The 18,429-nt window shown below is 37.7% G+C and overlaps 1 protein-coding gene and 1 long non-coding RNA gene across 3 annotated transcripts in view; both read right to left on the bottom strand.

Annotated features, from left to right (window-relative positions):
• The window catches only part of LOC135198155 (uncharacterized), a 52,256-nt gene extending 42,947 nt beyond the window's left edge, over positions 1-9,309 (bottom strand). Inside the window, exons 1-2 of one of the 2 annotated variants that reach the window (XM_064225646.1) lie at positions 8,656-9,309; positions 4,099-4,231 (exon numbers count right to left, since the gene is read on the bottom strand). The gene's annotated coding sequence lies outside the window, so the exon portion shown is untranslated. The remainder of the gene's footprint in view (positions 1-4,098; positions 4,232-8,655) is intronic. The other variant, XM_064225648.1, reaches the window with a different exon arrangement.
• Positions 9,310-13,316: 4,007 nt separating this feature from the next.
• Positions 13,317-15,835, bottom strand: LOC135197618 (uncharacterized). Its single transcript, XR_010310639.1, has 3 exons — positions 15,775-15,835; positions 14,093-14,179; positions 13,317-13,960 (listed from the first exon to the last, which is right to left on the bottom strand). It is a non-coding gene; the product is annotated as an uncharacterized LOC135197618 (long non-coding RNA).
• Positions 15,836-18,429: the final 2,594 nt, after the last annotated feature.

Here is an 18,429-nt window from a genome sequence, read left to right as displayed (position 1 = left end):
GAATGAACTGTCACATTTATAAGTGTATTAGAAGCGAAATAGAATAATAATAAAAATAAAAGTGATTTTATATTCCAAATGTACATATACTGCCATTTTGTTTAACAAAAGTGGAATAGAATAAAGAATGACAAAAAAAAATGGTTCTTATTCTCCAAATGTACATTTAATGCCATTTTGTTTAATAGAAGTGGAATAGAATTTGGCATTCTGGGTCCGTACTTCTTCGAAGAAGGCAATGTTACAGTGACTGTTACCTCTGATCGATATTGTGTGATGCCAGAGACTTTTCTGTGACCCCTATTGAATGAACTTAACCCAGACTGACCACCTACTCATCTCTTGAGAAAGGGCCACAGCTATAGAGCCTGAAAGTACTCGAGCGTTAATACTGTGTATTTGATTTGATATTTAATTTGAGTTATATAGAATTTTGGCATTATGCCAAGCACTGGGGGAAATAAGTCCATTCAGCGCTGAAACGGAAATTGTTAGTAAAAGGTTTGAAAGGTGTTACAGGAGGAAAACCTCAAAGCAGTTGCACTATGAAACAATTGTTAGGAGAGGGTGGACAGTAAGATGGAAGGAAGAGAATATGAATGGAGGTACAGTAAAGGGAATGAAAGTAGTTGCAGCTAGGGGCCGAAGGGACGCTGCTGCGTAGAACCTTAAGAAATGCCTACATTGCACCGAATAAGGTGCACTGACGGCACTACCCCGTACGGATGTTAATACTGTGTAAATACTGACAATTAAGCAAGTTATACTCTGAAATCACAATAAAATTAAGAATATGACCTGCAACCAATGAAACCCGACCAAAGGAAGGGCAAATTTGCTAGTATATATATATATATATATATATATATATATATATATATATATGATGTGTGTACTATATTTCATTGCATGTATTTTGACATGAACTGTATTATCTCTGTGAATACTGTATAATATATGAAATATTTAAACATTATTAAACTTGCCGTTTACTGTGGCATAATCACAGGATGCAAACCATTTCGTCGAGGCCTTGTAATTCGATACAGCTTCGACTAAGGCGTATCCGGTTGTATGTGATTTCATTAGACTCATACAGACAGATACACACACATATATATACATATATACATTTAATATGTATTTAAGTAGAAGGATTCACAGTAATACTCTTGTTTATAAGGACGAAATGTATTTGTAGAATTATTAGCAGAGTTTAAAGCTTTAAGCTTGTAAATAATTTTACGAAGATGTTTCGTCCTTACCAACAAGAGCATCGCTGTGGAACTTTCTATTGATAACTGAGAGGCAAGATACGGTGTTTTTTTTTTTTTTTTATGTATATTCAAGGCTTTACGGATAAAAAGGACTTAACCCACTAACCTGCTCTTCAACACCCAGCAATATATCTGGTACCCACTTACAGCTTTGATAGCGGGTGACTGATGCCCCGGGAGTGAGCCACGGATCTAGCAAACGCGACTGAGGGCTGGAAGATTCAGCCAGGTATGGGTCGTACTTGAGAGAGATATAAACTGTATCCCAAAGGACGCCATTACTGTTTCGCTGTTAGGTTCTCTGGTGGGTGGAAGTTTGGGATCGAGCCATAGGCCTAGTGCTTCATCAGTAAGTCAGGAGTCACCAACTTTTGAGGCTAGGAGAGCTATTCATTTAGAGAATGATAAAATCATAGTACTGTCAGAGCCGTAATGACAACATCGCTCTTCCAAGATTAAAATAAAACTCATTAGTACTTCAGAAAGAACAGATTATAGTTTAATAGGTCTACTAAAAAAACATAATAATAGTGATATTTACTACACTTACGTTCACAAAGCAGAGTGGATAATATATTCTTTCATGCATTATGCTTTCATTTCTATGCCAGCACTCGTAAATAAAATTTAATTGTTTTAACGATATGATAAAAAAGATATTTGTTCAGCATTTGGAGCCGCACTAGTGTCTTGAAAGAGCTGCAGATTGGCGACCTCTGGTTTGGGTAATGCTTCCATAAACAATGATACATACATAAGGTCCCCATACACTGAACGATTGTCTGTATCGTTCGCAAAAACACTGTGTATGAGCTTGTCTGAATGCAAAAGTGGGCGGAGCTTCGTGTCTGAACGATCTCAGCGGGAACTGTCATAACCAGGTTGCTGGCTTGCGACTTTAGTCTGTCATACACAGAATCGTTCAATGTATGGGTTTGTCTGTCGATATAACGCTATCAGCGCGTCTCTTCTAGAGATGATTCCATGTCTTCTCGAGACAAAAAATCTTTGTTCAGACTGAAATCGGTGCGGAGATCGTTCATACTGTCTGAATAGTGTGTGCGTGGGTCGATAACGACAATCGTTAAACAGTCGTTCAGACAATCGTTCAGTGTATGGGGACCTGTGGGCCTACATATTTCAAAACATTAAGCAACGAATGTCCTCTAATACCCAGTTTTCTCTCCGGCATTGAAGTCGTAGGCTTATGCTGTCGGTGGATCAATCCACCAGGTGACATTCACATGATATCAATTATAAATATATTCCCCTTTCGGTATTATTTCGAATTGGATATTGAACGACATTTGTGGCTTAATGTTTGCGAATATAAAGAAAATGCCACGGTGATGTGATAAAATTAAAATTCATATATATATAGATATATTATATATATATATATATATATATATATATATATATAGGGGTATATATATATATAGGTATATATATATATCTATATATATATATTTATAAGGGGAACTCGGGTGGAACGGGATAGTGGGGTAGGACGGGATATGGCACTGGAGACCTCTAGTGCCTGGTGGAGAGGCGTTGAACTATACCTACAGATTGTCGAGAAGACGTGGCAGCCATCTTGAACAGTTTGACAGTGACTTCTGAGTGGAACGATTGTCGGTCTTGTTTTTTCAAGATTTTTGTAACTTTTTGGTATTTTCGTACCAAGGTAACTTTCTAACTGTTACTTCTAGGCTATTGTGTGTAAGATATTGTTAGAGTGTGGTATGTAATTAGCTATAAGTTAAAGGTATAGTCATTATAAATACGTCAGGTTTTGAGTTCGGTAGTCACTCATAACCTAAAACGTGCGCAACGGGATGGGACAGAATGGGATAGTATCCCGTTCTGCCCCGTCACTTTTTATTGGAATAGGATTGTCATTTTTTTTATGTTATTACAGATGGTGCGAACGTACGTTAGGAAGACCGAGAGACAAAAATGGGATGTAAATGCAATGCAGATGGCAGTTGAAGTTGTTTTATCGTCTGAAATGGGGTTTTTGAAGGCTGCTAACCAATATAACGTACCGAAATCAAACCTTGAAAGATATGTAAAAAAATCTAAGAACAATCCTGACTATAAGGTTGATAAATCAGATGGAAAATATAGAATAGAAATGTATTTACACCAGAACAAGAAGAAGAACTATGGACAGTTTTAATGGATAGGCCAACTAGACTTTCCCTATCCCACTCTGCCCCGTATGTGGGGCAGAATGGAAAATTTGCTGACTTTATTTTTGAAAACTTAAAAAAAAAAACATTTTTTATATACTTATTTTTTGTATAGCATATGTTACTCAACTATATAAAGTAATGTTTCATACCTTCAAATATGTTTTTCTTTTTACTATCCATTTAAAAAAAAAATGGTTAAACACTAAGTATCCCCTTCTGCCCCGTATGTGGGGCAGAACGGGAAATTTACTGACTTTTTTTTTAATACTAAAAAAAAAACTAAAAATGTTTTTATATACTTACTTTTAGTATTGCATATGTTACTCAACTATATAAAGTAATGTTTCATACCTTCAATATGTTTTTCTTTTTACTATCCATGTTTTAAAAAATGGTAAATTATTAAGTATCCTGTTCTGCCCCAAGTTCCCATATATATATATATATATATATATATATATATATATATATATATATATATATATATATATACTATATATATATATATATATATATATATATATATATATATATATATATATATATATATATATATATATGCATATGTGAGTTACTCTGTACGCACAAACAGCTTGATTATTATTGCTATTAATAATACTCACATTCTTCGGATGAATCCTCCACCGATTTCTATTCCTCTGACTGACCTCTTTACTGCTAAATATTTCTATCGATATTTCTTCTGTTTTCCTCTGCCCTTCAGATCTCCAACTGGCCATCTCTCGCAAGAATTACCTGTTAACAAAGATGGATTTGGTCACGATAAATCAAAGGACGCTAAGTGGTGTTTCTAACAAAATATTCAGACCCAATATGACAGTACTATAGTAGATTCACATCAGCAGTGCATCTGATGTCTAGGCCAGTCCCTTACGACACTCCTGATTGGCTGTTGATAAGCCCAGCATCGGGCTGGAAACTCTCAGTCTCTCTCGAGAGAGTTCACATAGGCAGGATGTATGCTCCACCTCTCCTGAGGGCTACCTCTTTCAAAAGTAACCCTCAAGAGAGGTGGAGTATACATCCTGCCTATGTGAACTCTCGAGAGACACTGAGAGTTTCAAGCCCTGTGATAGGCTTATCAGGAGCGTCGTAAGGGACTGGGGTGGATATCAGATGCACGGTTGATGTGAATCTACTATAGACTTTCGCCAGAAATTGTATTGCGAATAAAGCCTATATACAGAAAAGTTACTTTGCTTGGAATTGGAGGACATGATTCAGACTTTTGCCAAGCAAGTACGCCCTAGATGTCAGGTAGCTCAAATGGCTGATTCAATTAGAAAATTGTTGGCGTTTTATTTCAGTTTGCTCTTGCAGGACTCCTGGGAGAGTTGCAACATAAGCAACAAGAATTGTTTAGTTGTACTTACTTACCTGCTTCTGTAGCTATTGTTATTCTAAGACTAACTTATGCAGGAATCTAAGTTCTCGCTAGAGACCTCAGGGATATTTACGGTTTTTACGTTGCAAAATCAGAGCAGGCTTTATCTAGTTTTTGAAATATAAGATTAAGGCCAACCGCCGCGACTTAAGAGGTCAATCAGCGATGAAAATATTGAATCAATTATTAAGAAAGGGAGGGAAGAAAGATAGACGGAGATATAATGAAAGGAATGAAAAGGGTTGCCGCTTTGGGCAGAAGGGAAACTGCTAAGAACCTCAAGTAATGCCTGCAGTGTACCGTGTGAGTTGCACTGACGGCATATCCCCCTAAGGGGCGGGAAGGCTTAATGTTGATGAAGCGCCGGGTAAGAAAATTTAAAGTTAGCTCAGGTATCTTAGGAGTGTTCTGACGTGCTAGACCAAAATTAAAGTGTAAAAATGTGCACTTACATAAGAACACACTGTCCGGAGAAGTGGCTCAACTTTCTTGCTAAAAATGAAGATTAGTTTTGGTCACGTGACGTAGTTCGCGGACTCCTACATCGAGACGACACCAGTCTCTATAAAGTCCTCGAGCGGTAAACGATACCTTCTCTGGTATTGGGGCTGAGTGACGCTAAATTGGTTTCTGCCCACTGGATAGAAGCGTCTTTCATTTTGTTTCTTTTCTGAACTATAGATATATACACATATGTGTGTGTACGTATGTTTTTGCGCCTTATAATTATACCTCCTTAAAGGGGGAACATAATATGGCGAGCAATTTATGAATATTGACACTTCGCCGCAATTATCTTGGCTGACTTACTATCCCTTTTCTCTCTGGCTTCAAATTCTCCCGAGCGAGGTGCACTAATGCATGAGTAATTACGAAGAAAATAAGGCCAAATTGGGCTATCTGTTGTTGCGAATAACTTAATGGTTTTATCGAAACCTTCGATAAGCTTGTCCAAGTACTTAAACGCTCCTAAACACACGAACAATTCCGTTCGGTTTTGTCTTTCGTTATACCGGAGTTAATTCGTTGATGAGCAAACATTTGACGCCAATGAAAAGGCAATTAGCATACGCGAATTTATTTTATCTCCGATTTTCTTTTCTTCTTTTCGGGAGAAATTTTTTCATTACCTTGAAGTGTAGTTGCATTGACTAAAAAACAAGCTGAAGTTAGCAACATTGGCTAAAAAAACATACTGAAGTTAGCAGCAGTGGATAGAAAACAAGCTGAAGCTAGCAACATTGTCTAGAAATCAAGCTGAAGTAAGCAATATTGACAAAAAAAGATGAAGTTAGTAACAGTGGCTAGAAATAAAGCTGAGGTTAGCAACATTATCTGGAAATCAAGCTGGAGTAAGCAATATTGACAAAAAAATATGAAGGTAGCAACATTGGCAAAAAAAAAAAAATAAGTTGAAGTTAGCAATATTAGCCAAAAACGATGCTTATGTAATAAGCATCTTTTAGCGTAATTACGTAATTGGGAAATAATTCAGCTTCAAGAGGCGGCCAAAATGACTTATCTCTCATCAGAATTTGCTCCATAATAACAGTTCAAAGTGATTTATCGATAAGCGAGTGCCAGGCTCGGTGAATGTGATAGGTAGGCTACTGGCCTACCTCCTAAACATTCCCCCCAACACACCACCCCCACAACCCCACTGCCAGCCAGTGTTCCTCACACCGAAGAAAGTTCTCCTCGATATTAATGACAGTTTCTGTTTTTCTTGTATTGATTAATACACCTACTATGTTCGTGCAATTAAGAGTGTTTGACAACCATAAATTTTAATCGTAATTGGGCAGGTAAAGGGTAAGACCTAATGTATGTCGATAATACACATTTGTCACCTAAATTCATTTCATTTCCAAAACGAGAATTCGTAATAATTACGAGGAACTCCATCGACCATATTCTCGCTTAATATGCAGTTGGACGTGCAATTTCGTGCATTTTATATAAAGTAGGTTTTAACTGGTCGGCTGAAGAAACGAAACTTTTAAGGAAGGTAGTACAATGAGAAAATAAGATACTCTACAGGTATCAATGAGGATGGATAGCGGCTGACAAGGCGACAGTGGGAGAGGAAACGAAGTAATTAGAATATAAAGCGGAAAAAGTGCACAGGAACATCGAGAATAAAAACATGTAAATGCAGTGTTGAAGATTGACTGCCAAAAATGGAGCCAAGAATCAAAGATGGAAATTGATAGATGTTGCTTGAAGTTAATGTAAGGCGTGGGTTGATGACGAGAGGATTTTCAAAAATGTGTTAAATGCGGATAAATGTGGAGGTATCAAAGGGGCCAGACTGAATAATAGAAAAATAAGAAGTGACGGGTGAGGATGTAGGGAGGGTCAGTTAGGAGGTGGAAGAGTAGCAAGACACCAGCGCTGAGATTGTGTAATCAATTGGCTGACTAGGGTTTATAAGGTGTATCTGTATGAGGGAAAAGTGCTGTAGGAATGAGGAATAACTGTTCCACTGCATAAGGGTAAAGGTGATTTAGGTAACAGCAAGAATTCGAGGGACAAGTGTTACTTAGTGTATCAAGAAAGCTATATAGTAGGATTTTGATTGAAAAAAAAAAAAAAAAAAAAACAATAAGTATAGACCGGGAAGGTGTGGATCGAGATTTTGTCATGAAACAGTTAAGTTGAAAATTTGTAAGTGGACGAGAAAGTATATGCAAAGTCCCACAAAAATTGGATAATATAACTGACAACGACAATGCTGAGTCTGTCAGGTACTGAAAATAAGTTGCTAAGAAAAATTTAATTGGCAGATTTTATGGCTAAGAAGTTGCCGGTTAGAATACGGGAGAGTGACTGGTTCGGTGTAAGATTTGGTCTGGGACAGAGACATGTTATGTCTTCATGGATTTCAAATATCTTTATGGCCAACTGATGTGAAACGTCAGTGAAAGTACAGATGAACAAAGCTATTAAATATGAAATTGGATCATTGATGGAGTGTGGGACAGTTGATTGGCGATAACGAAGAGGAACTGCGGAAACTGGTGAAGGGTTTGGCAAGTGACCACCGGCGGGTTTTAACCCCGGTATGTATCCACCTTTGCGGCGTGTTTAGTACGAGCCCGTTGGAGATTACGGTAAAAACATAAACAAAAGACTGTAAATATCATAATAAAGGTAATAACCCACAAGAAATATTAGTCTTAGATAACGACTCCGTAAAAACCTTGGGGGTCACTATATAGGAAAGATACCTGTAAGCTAGTGTAAGGTTATGAGACTAAATGGGAAGAAAATGAAGAAATTGTTTATTTTTATAGGGATTTAGGATAAATACAAAGCAAGGAAGATAGCAGTCTATGTGTGCAAAAGACTGGGAAGAGACTTGGAAAGTCTTTAAACCAAGGTGAGAGCATCAAATGTGCTGTTGCTGAACCCTCTGTACAGTTGTACGAAGGGACTAATGTTGTGAATTCTTCTCCGCTGGGGTTCAAATACAAGTTAACGTTAAATAGTATGAATGTAGCAGCGTCAGTCGTGTTATTTTTCTCTGCAGCCACCCTTTTGAAAGAGTAAAAGCCTTTTTGTTGAATATAAGATATGCCATACATTCAAATAAATATATTTAATGGCGTAAACTCCTTCGTAATGCAGATCCATACGATTCCAGCGTTCCTACATTACATCATATGAAGGAAATAGAGACCGTATACAAAATTTCTACAGCATGACTAATATAAAGCAAGTCATTTACTTGTTCACAGTAAGTCGAAAAGAATGACACAACTAATTGACTTACCCATATGAGGAAAAACATTTGCATAAAGATTCCATATACGTTCGCGCTGCACTCTGCTAAAAGCGAAGTATCCAATAACGTTCTTGAATCATATGCGACCACCACTAATAACATATTATGTTTTCATTGCCTTTCTTTTGTCGTAATTTGCAATTTCAGTCATTGATTTGTTTCCCATTACGTCTATTTTAATACAAAAAAAATTTTCGATTGACCAAAGTACAGTCTTGTTGATATCCTCCAGGAATGACCGGCTTGCTCTCGAATTTCCGTCGAGACCTAGGTCTATTTGCCAATATGTTTGCAACAAGTGTTTCTCCCGTTTTCGCGCTCCATATCAGATAACATCATTATATAGAAAATCATAATTACGTGTAAACTCTCGGGGCCATAAAGAAATATGATCCAGCTTTCATTAATTTTGATGATGAACTGGTCATTATGTGAAAAATGATACGTGCGATCATGGCAAATTCACACTATACTGACCAGGTAAAGAGACAACCAGGTACGAGTTACGACACCACCGTCCTACGCATTTTCAAAAACTGACCTCACTTCTAATGTTTTAAGTGATACAACATCCTATGGCATGGATGCAGTGATGGTTTTTATTTTTTTGGCGATACTTCTGCAACACCTTCCTACTCCTAACTGACCTGGCAAAAGAAGTGGATCAGTGAGTGAGGGGACGTGTAAGTGTATGTGTATATACCATTACCAGATCACAAGTGTAGCTACTCACAGTTGCCTCCCCTGCCAGACGAACGATGTTTACTTCGCCCACTCTGCCTTAACAGCCATTGGTTGCAAAGGTTGTTTGAATAATGATTCAAATAACGTTGGCACTTGGTAGACTACTATTCAAGATGTATTTTCCGGGGAGAAAACTCAGAAATGAAAAGAAATGTTCGCACCTTGCATCTCCTGTAGACAATGATTGATGTTCAAGAATGCAATAGGGAAACGCGCGCCAAATCATCAGGAAGTGCCAAGTACCATATATATATAAATCATTACAGATGACGAACGCTACGTGCTAAAGATAGACCTGGGTATGAGGTGGCTCGAGAAAGCCCATCAAACATATAGCTGTTAGGTAAGGAATTTTTCTTGGGAGAAAATAATGAGACCACAGACAGTTAGTCATCGTCAAGGAAGGGCCCCGGGAGGTGTTTCATTATGGCTACTGCAAAGTTTCTTCCGGAATTCCTTCCCTTTTTTAGTTTTCTGTAAACTATTGTGCCGGCTTTGTCTGTCCGTCTGCACTTTTTTTCTGCCCGCCTTGGCGCCTTCAGATCTCAAAAACTACTGATGCTAGAGGGGTGCATATTGGTATGATGATCATCCACCCTCTAACTATCAAACATACCAAATTGCAACCCTCTAGCCTCAGTGTTTTTTTTTTTTTTTATCTAATTTAAGGTTAAAGTTAACATGATCATGCCTCTGGTAACTATATAGGCCAGGCCACTACGGGGCCATGGTTTTAAAGAAAAAGAATTCTCTTTGAAACATTCTCAGTTGACGATTAGTACGAGTAAACAATAAAAAATTAAAAGTAGGTCACGGGAGAAATGTCAAGAGAAAAAAGTCACAATTTTGCCTAAGAAAAAAAAAGTCACAGGAAATAAGTCACATTAATTTATGGTGGCAATTAAAGTAATAAAAGAAAATTCCCTAAATTAAGGATATGGGGCCATTGAAGAGAACACGGCACTTTAGTACAAGGTTTCAGCTAACGCAAACATTCCCCGTAGGCTCCATTGGAGCTCTAGCTGCTACCCCTTTCAGTCCTTTTACACTACCTCCATTCATATTCTCTTTCTTCCATCTTGCTATCCACCCTCTCCTAACACTTGTTTCATAGTGCAACTGCTTTGAGGTTTTCGTCCTGTTACACCTTTCAAACCTTTCCACTCCAAACTACCTTATCAGCGCTGAATGACCTCATAGGTAGAGAAACGAAGCTACACGTGGAAGAGTGCGTAGCTTTGATGCCCAATAAATAGTGATATAATCATTCTTTGATATAGTGACAGGAAGGGTACGTTTCTCTTTGGTTTATCCTTTGGGTTTAATGACGTCCTCCACGCCACTGAGCTAATGAGAAAATCGTCAGCTGTTTTATAATCGTTGCCAGAGGCACGATCATGTTAACTTTAACCTTAAATAAAAAAAAAAAAAAAAAATACTGTGGCTAGAGAGCTGCAATTTGGTATGTTTGATAATTGGAGGGTGGATGATGATCATACCAATGTGCAGCCCTCTAGCATCAGTAGGTTTTGAGATCTGAAGGCGCCAAGGCGGACGAAAAAAAAAAAAAAAATAAAATGCGGACGGACAGACAAAGCCGGCGCAGTAGTTTTCAGAAAACTACAGAAGGGAAGGGATTTCGGAAGAAACTTCATCACATCATTAGTGAAACCCTAAAAACTTGTATCTTTTCGAAAACGGGGGCCATCCGTCCCTTAACATAACTAACGGTTCTCAAAATGTAGGTGTTACGAAAAATTTTATTTTTTCGTCTCAGTTACTCTCAGTGAGGTCCACGAAAGCAAGCGGAAGTCTAGAGGTGGAGCAATGAATGGCAGCACAGACGGTGGGAGAGTGAGAGTGGTTCTTTCATTCAGATATCGGGGAGTAGTAAGTGTCAAGGATGCTGACATGAAAGAATGAAAAGGTGAATTCAAGAATAAGCGAAGCTGTGAAGGATGCAGACGATTATCAGCTGAGAAGTTTATCTTCCGTCTATCAGTTAAAAGAACACTTGCATCTCGCAGACTTTTTTTTTTTTAATTACCTTCGACTGTTTTGGGGAATAAATAAAGTCATATTTTCATTTCAAGATAAAATTATTATCCAGGAGTAAATACAGCTCGAATCGACGGCTGGGGAACTTGTGCAAATATTCCATTTCATCTCAAGCGGAGGGTCGTAAGACAGGACTGATAAAGATTACCTTTATATTAAAAGAAGTAGAATAATAGCGAATACTAAAATTGAAAGGCAATAGGCCCCTGAAATATTTATAGCACACAATTAACAGAGATTATCAACAATGTCACTGTTGTCTATATATCTCAAGTAGTATTAACGGTATGGCTCTTAGCCAAAATACCAAACTTACAAGAAGACAATGATTGATTTCGCTGCCAGAGAAAAGTGTCAACGGTCGAGTTAAGAGAGAGAGAGAGAGAGTATTGGAATATAGGCTAAAAACCGAGCGCTGAGACCTATGAGGTCATTCAGCGCTGAAAATCATATTGAAAGAATTGTTAGTAGGTGGAAAAGTAAGATGGAAAAAACAGAATATGATCTGTAGTACAATGAAAGGAAAAAAAAGGACGCTGCAGAGAACCTTAGATTAATTAGCCTACAGCGCGCCGCATGAGGTGCACTGACGGCGCTATCCTCCTACGGGAGAGAGAGAGAGAGGGGAGATTTGCGTATGAAAGCGTTATTCAACAAGCAGTTGCCTCATTAACGCCATGCGTGATTGAGGAACGTGTAAATCCATTAGCCCATGTCTCAGGAAATGACACGTATGGATGGCAGATGAAAGAGGGCTTCACCGCCATCCGCCCCACCCCACCACATAACCAAATTTCTTTCCGGTCCTCCCGTCAAACGACGCCGCTCTTCCTGGGACCCAAATGAATTCGTCGATACGAACATCATTATCAGCTCTGGCGTTTCAACTCGCAATCAATGTTGGTCTATGCCATGAAGATCCCGTTGACGCTATGTGCTATCTCACAAGGACTAAAGAGCACCACCTCTCTCTTTCTCTCTCTCTCAATGGAGTTTTTTATTGGGCTAAACCACTCTTCTGGGAACTCAAGGGTACTTGATTCCTTACCAGGATGTACTGAATGTTACGTAAGCGTATACAGAAATCATCTACCAAATGGCACGATGCAGCAACGCGATATACATACATATACATAAAATTCTTAATTTCAGTTCAAGGCAATATACAGAGATACGCAAGGCAGATATACGGTACATAAGTATAGATTAAAGGATATAGAAATGAATAATGCAGTTACGTTCAAAAGTTTCTGACTAATATATTAACAAATAATTACAGTTTGCTGAAGTGGAAGAGCGAATGGTAACTGTGACATCATAATAATAATAATAATAATAATGCAAAGTAATTAACAGCATTGTAGCGATGCTATAGCCAATATTTTTATTTTTCTAGAAAGAAAACTATTGTGCCGACTTTGTCTGTCAGTCCGCACTTTTTTCTGGCCACAGTTTTTCTGTCCGCCCTCAGATCTTAAAAACTACTGAGGCTAAAGGGCTGGAAATTGGTATATAGATCATCCACCCTCCAATCATCAAACATAGTAAATTGCAGCACTCTAGCCTCAGTAGTTTTGATTTTATTTAGGGTTAAACTTAGTCGGAATCGTGCGTCTGTCAACGATATACGCCAAGCAACACCGGGCCGTGTTTTTGCTTAAAATAAATACGCCAGGCAACCACCGGGTCGTGCTTTTATTAAAAGAAAATAAATAAAAAAATAAAATAAAACTACGAAACACACCTAACATCACGTAACTGGTTGATTGCAACAAGAGCCATTATTACAGTTTATATATAAAATTAGGAAAGCACTGATATAGGTTAAAATGTAAAAACCATATAAGTACATTTACTTCCTTTATTATTGTTACAATTTACAAGCACCTGTGTCTTTCCTCGTCTTAGTTAAAAGAACGAATCTGCATAATAAGTAAACTTTCAGCTTCACAGTCGAAGACATACTTCAGATTGAGACAAAAATGTGGACAGAGAACAAAGACGCCGTTCCGGACAAATTACATAGAAAATGGAAAGCTGTTTATTTGAAACTGCGTACAGAAAAAAAATGAATATTTATGCTTGCGCTGAGAAAGAAAGAGAAAGAGAGTAAACGAAAGCGTACAAGCAAGAAATAAAATGAGAACGTCGTCAGTCAGAGTAATCGAAGGAATTACGAGAGAGTGAAGCAGGTACCGAAAATAAAAAGATAAAAGAAAACGGAAATTATAAAAGGATGTAGAAGCTGACGGAGCAAGAGATAAAAAGACAATTGTAGTGGTACCAAAGGAATTACGAGAGAATGAAGTGAAGCAGATATGTAAAAAGAATAAAAACAATTAAATTAATCAGAAAGCTGACGTAGAGAGCAGTCTCCAACGTACTTGAGATTTTGAAATGTTCTGTTCACACACAATCACGAAGGTTGGTCCTCTTCCGATTGCCGGAACTGAAGAGTTATGACGACGTAAGTTAGAACTGCGCCTAGGGTCTACGAAGAAAAGAAAATATATACATAAAATATATATTCACCACCCTCCTTATAACATTATATTTACGTTACGTTTCATTGCGTTTATGTACATTCTGTTTGTAGAGGTTTCTCTTGATAGTATCAACTTACGGGAATGACACATCGTCTTCCCATGCTGAACAGCTGGTACGGGGAGAAGGTCGCTCCATTCTCCAGCTGCGAAATTACGAGGTCCAGCTGAGTATGTCCGAAAGAAAATAGATTCATTAGAACTTTTTATATGAACATGCAAATATATACACATACATAATATACGACTTACATATACGTATATATGTATATATCACACACCACAGGTGAAAAATAAGAGACGGGGTGTATAGGTCCTGATCAGTTTCGACTTTATTTCCAAGCCATTGACGAAGAACTCTTGGAAATAACGTCGAAACCTGCGGTAATGTGTGATAAATGAATCACGTGCCGAAATGACTATATATATATATATATATATATATATATATATATATATATATATATATATATATATAGAGAGAGATAAGAGGAGAGCGAGAGAGAGAGAGAGAGAGAGAGAGAGAGATTTCTCCCTAACATCTCGCAGACCTCAGAAGACCTTTATCTTAACCATTAAGGCATAATTGTAATATTACTTTGATAAAAGGCGTTCCAGTGACTTACATTAAATTACTTTAACTTATGAAAAGACAACACTAAACAAACGACATGAAGTTGAGGAATTCTGATAGACGATTTCAAGTCTTTATACAATATGACGTCACTTTAGTTCCTGGCAAGCGCAAAGTAAATGGACGTTCTTTTTTTTATTTTATTTAATAAAGCGTAAACAATTGCGAAAGAGATATGGAAATGGAAAAGATCTTTAAAAGCTTAATTAAACATTTCCTAAAAGAACAGTCAGCTCCAAAGAAATTTTATCCCTTAAACTACTACGTATCATAAACCGTCTTTCCAGATGGTCGATAACTGTCAAGTCTTATGAGGTAAAATGAGAAGAAATGAAAGAATCCCAAACTCAGCCTAATAAAATGTTTCAAGACGAGTCGAGGTCAGTGATGTCAACCCCTTTAACCCTCTGCACCCTACAGAAGACAAGAAATTACCCTACATAACTGGAAATTACCCAACACAGGCATTTGTTACAATTACCCTACACTTAAAAATATTGCCCCAAGGTTTAAAATATTTGGTCAAATTACCCTACGTGTAGGGCAATTATCCTGCGGTTGGCAACACTGGTCGAGGCCTTAAATCTTCTTCTTAATCTTCTGGACAGAATTCCGTTAGGGAATCAAAGTACTTGAGAAAGATGGAAAGTAAGTGAATAAGTACGACAGCAAGTGGGTAGTGCTGTGGCAAGCAAGTCTCAGTTTTGCGCTTGGATGTAAATTCACGATGAACGAGGGATTGATTGTCAAGTATCTGACTACATGAAACTCCGCTTGAAATCAACCTAAAGGCTAAATTGTATGAGTACATTCAACGAGTGCCAAGGGTATAAAGGAGAGGGTGAGATAACTACATTATTTTCTTTTCAGGCTGAGCACTTAACTCAAATTTGAAAACTATGTCTACAGAAAACTCGTCTTATTCGCGATTTGGCATTTCCAATTGAATGAACAATAACATAAAATGTCGATGTGCAGGTAGCGAAGAGAAGGAAAACTACAGGAACTTGTAACGTTGTAGAATTTGAGAAAATCTACAGATTACAATAAACAAATTACATTTATATCACAGGACTTTAGTACAGGTGCTATGTCTTTAGATGGGCGACCGGAGAAAAGTAGACTTACTTCGTTAGAGTCCTTTTTGTTGCTCCTCAGTTCCTTTAACCTTTCAAGCCACATCCTTCTCTGAAAAAAAAAAAAACAATAATAATAATGATAATAATCAAGCACTTTTTAACCTTGAAGCTTCTTGTTTTTTTTCATCATAGGTCATTCAAGAAGCACAAGCATTCATCGGAATATGATTTGCGATATTTATTATTTCAAAATCTTCTTTAGATAGTCCTCGTTCAGCATTTTTTGAGAGAGCAGGCGGTAACTTTAAGAAACAAATGCAAATTTTTTTAATTCATGACCCAAGACATCTGAGAATTTGTTTGCAGCATTGTTGATGGCTGGAAGATGATGGGGTGAAAAAAGTTAATGTGAACTGGATTCACATAACTTAATGGCATTTTCGAGATTTTTCCCTCTACTCGAAGAGTAAGCCTACACACTACTTTGTTGTTGTTGTTGTTCTTGTGGGGGTTAGGAAAGGTCTATGGAAGAGCCTAAAAACGTGTTGAGTTAAAGATACAGGAATTTTAGAATAGGATATTTATGCTTTATTTATTGGAATGAAAATGTACGTTGGGTCTATTTGACCATAGATTTAGTAGTTTTAAATCATGCACGCATCCCAAGTAAGTGGAGGTCAGATCACATATTTTAAACTTCGCAACTACGATATTTAGAGTAGATTAGAAGTTATTCGCTGGGTCTAATTTCTTCCTCGTCAGATGGTAACCTGCACTGCTATCACTTAGGAATTCAAGATAAGAAGGAATAATGATGAATTGCAGAATACTTGCACTATACTGTATCCGAATTTTGTGGAGCCTTTTCAAGCAAAAATCAAAAAGACTATTGAAAAAAAAAATAAGTAAAGAACGTACCTTTTCCAGAACAGGATCGGGAGAGCAAAGAATGAACAGCGTTTTTGCCAGCATCTGCAGGACAAATAGAAGAATATCCCAACTGCCACTTACAGCGAAAAGCATGTAAACATGTACGACTAAAGTAGGAAGGTAATCGGATGTTGTGGCAATAACAGGCCATTGCGTGTATGAAATCAGAGCCCGAATGATGTTGTCCATTTTCTTCAAGAACTGGGAGATGGTTATCTCGTCGTCGTAAGCACTTTGCACCTGAATTACTAAAGCTAAGGAATCTTGTGTAAGAGTCCTTCTTGACGGCAACTCCAAAACTTCATTGTCGCCTAAGGCCGTTTTCTTATATAAGCAAGTAAGAGACATTACTGATTTAATCAGGCTTTCGTTGTTTCCATTCTGGTTGTCCTCCTCTGTGTTGATCCAGTATCCGAACTGCATCTCCATTCTGTCGTCTAGCTCTAAGGCCAAGATTTTCGAGATGGTATATATGAAAGCGTAAGTGACGATCGAACTCGCAGGTAAGTAAATCATGAAGAGCACTATGTGGCAAACGCCAAAGCCATAGTTACCAGATGCATCGGAGAGTATCTCATAGATGGTATTTTTTATCATCGTAGCATCAACGACAAAATCAAAAGTGATCGTAAGGTATACCAAGGAAAACTGCTGCCAAGGATAAGGTTTCTTCAAGTCAACCAAATTATTCAGCAACTGCGTAACCTTGGCTAAACGATGACTGAAGAAGAATAAGTATATTTGAAGAGATGGAGCAACGAATATAAGAATGGTTCTAGAAATGCTCAGTATGGCCTCGAAAGTTTTGGCAGTACTGTGAAGGATGAGAGAACAAAGGACGCCACTCGTAGCCGTGGTTAAAAGAGCCAAGAAACACGACCAGATCATGAAAAAAGAGCTCCTTTGTATTGATACTCCTCTGAGCTGTGTGGTTTCGCCACCCTTTATCTTTCCGTTATCTTCCGGGCTTATCGCAAATGGGAAGCAGCCCCATATTTTCAATAACGATAATACAAACGTCACTGGTTTCGTCCTTAGCATGATAGGCTGTGGATATCAAACACACAAAATGGAGTAGGACTATTGTACAGCCTGTTACGAGTTCTTTGGAGCAGAGTAAGGGCGAATTTCATGAGCGACAACTAACATCAGTTTATGTCTCATAAGATAAACAACGCCACGATCAGGAAACCCCGTTTACTTAGGGGACAGTTTTCATAAACTTTCGTATGTCATCTCACATACTAGCACTCAGAGCTACATTTAGGAATCAACTCTTCGCAGAAGAAAGAACGAATTAGTTTAGGAAATTACAAATACCTCACATAACATCTGAAACCGGCACTCCTTTGTTTGTCCACTTGGGAATTCTTCATTGTACAAAATTAATATGGCCACAGTTGTTAGCACATCCATTCACGTTGATTGAAAATTGATCTTGGTGCGCTCTCTCTCTCTCTCTCTCTCTCTCTCATCTCTCCTCTCTCTCTCTCTCTCTCTCTCTCTCTCTCTCTCTCTCCTTGTAATGAGCTTTGATGGTGAGGGATCAAGTGCTTAAACAATAAAAAAAATTAGATTTTTAAAGAAGAAAGTGAGATTTCCATCAGCACTGAGTTACTACGCATATTGCTACCCAAAGTTCCTTATATATTTGGATATAAGTAAAAATATGTCAAAATATAGACAAGTCATATATGTAGTAAAACTAGGCATGACCTAAGAGAAAAACAGATTCAATCAAACTTTGAACCATAATCGACGGTTTCAAAATGAC

Source organism: Macrobrachium nipponense, chromosome 21 (assembly GCF_015104395.2).
Source record: "Macrobrachium nipponense isolate FS-2020 chromosome 21, ASM1510439v2, whole genome shotgun sequence".
Classification (NCBI taxonomy): domain Eukaryota; kingdom Metazoa; phylum Arthropoda; class Malacostraca; order Decapoda; family Palaemonidae; genus Macrobrachium; species Macrobrachium nipponense.
This window is presented reverse-complemented; position numbering and strand designations above follow the sequence as displayed.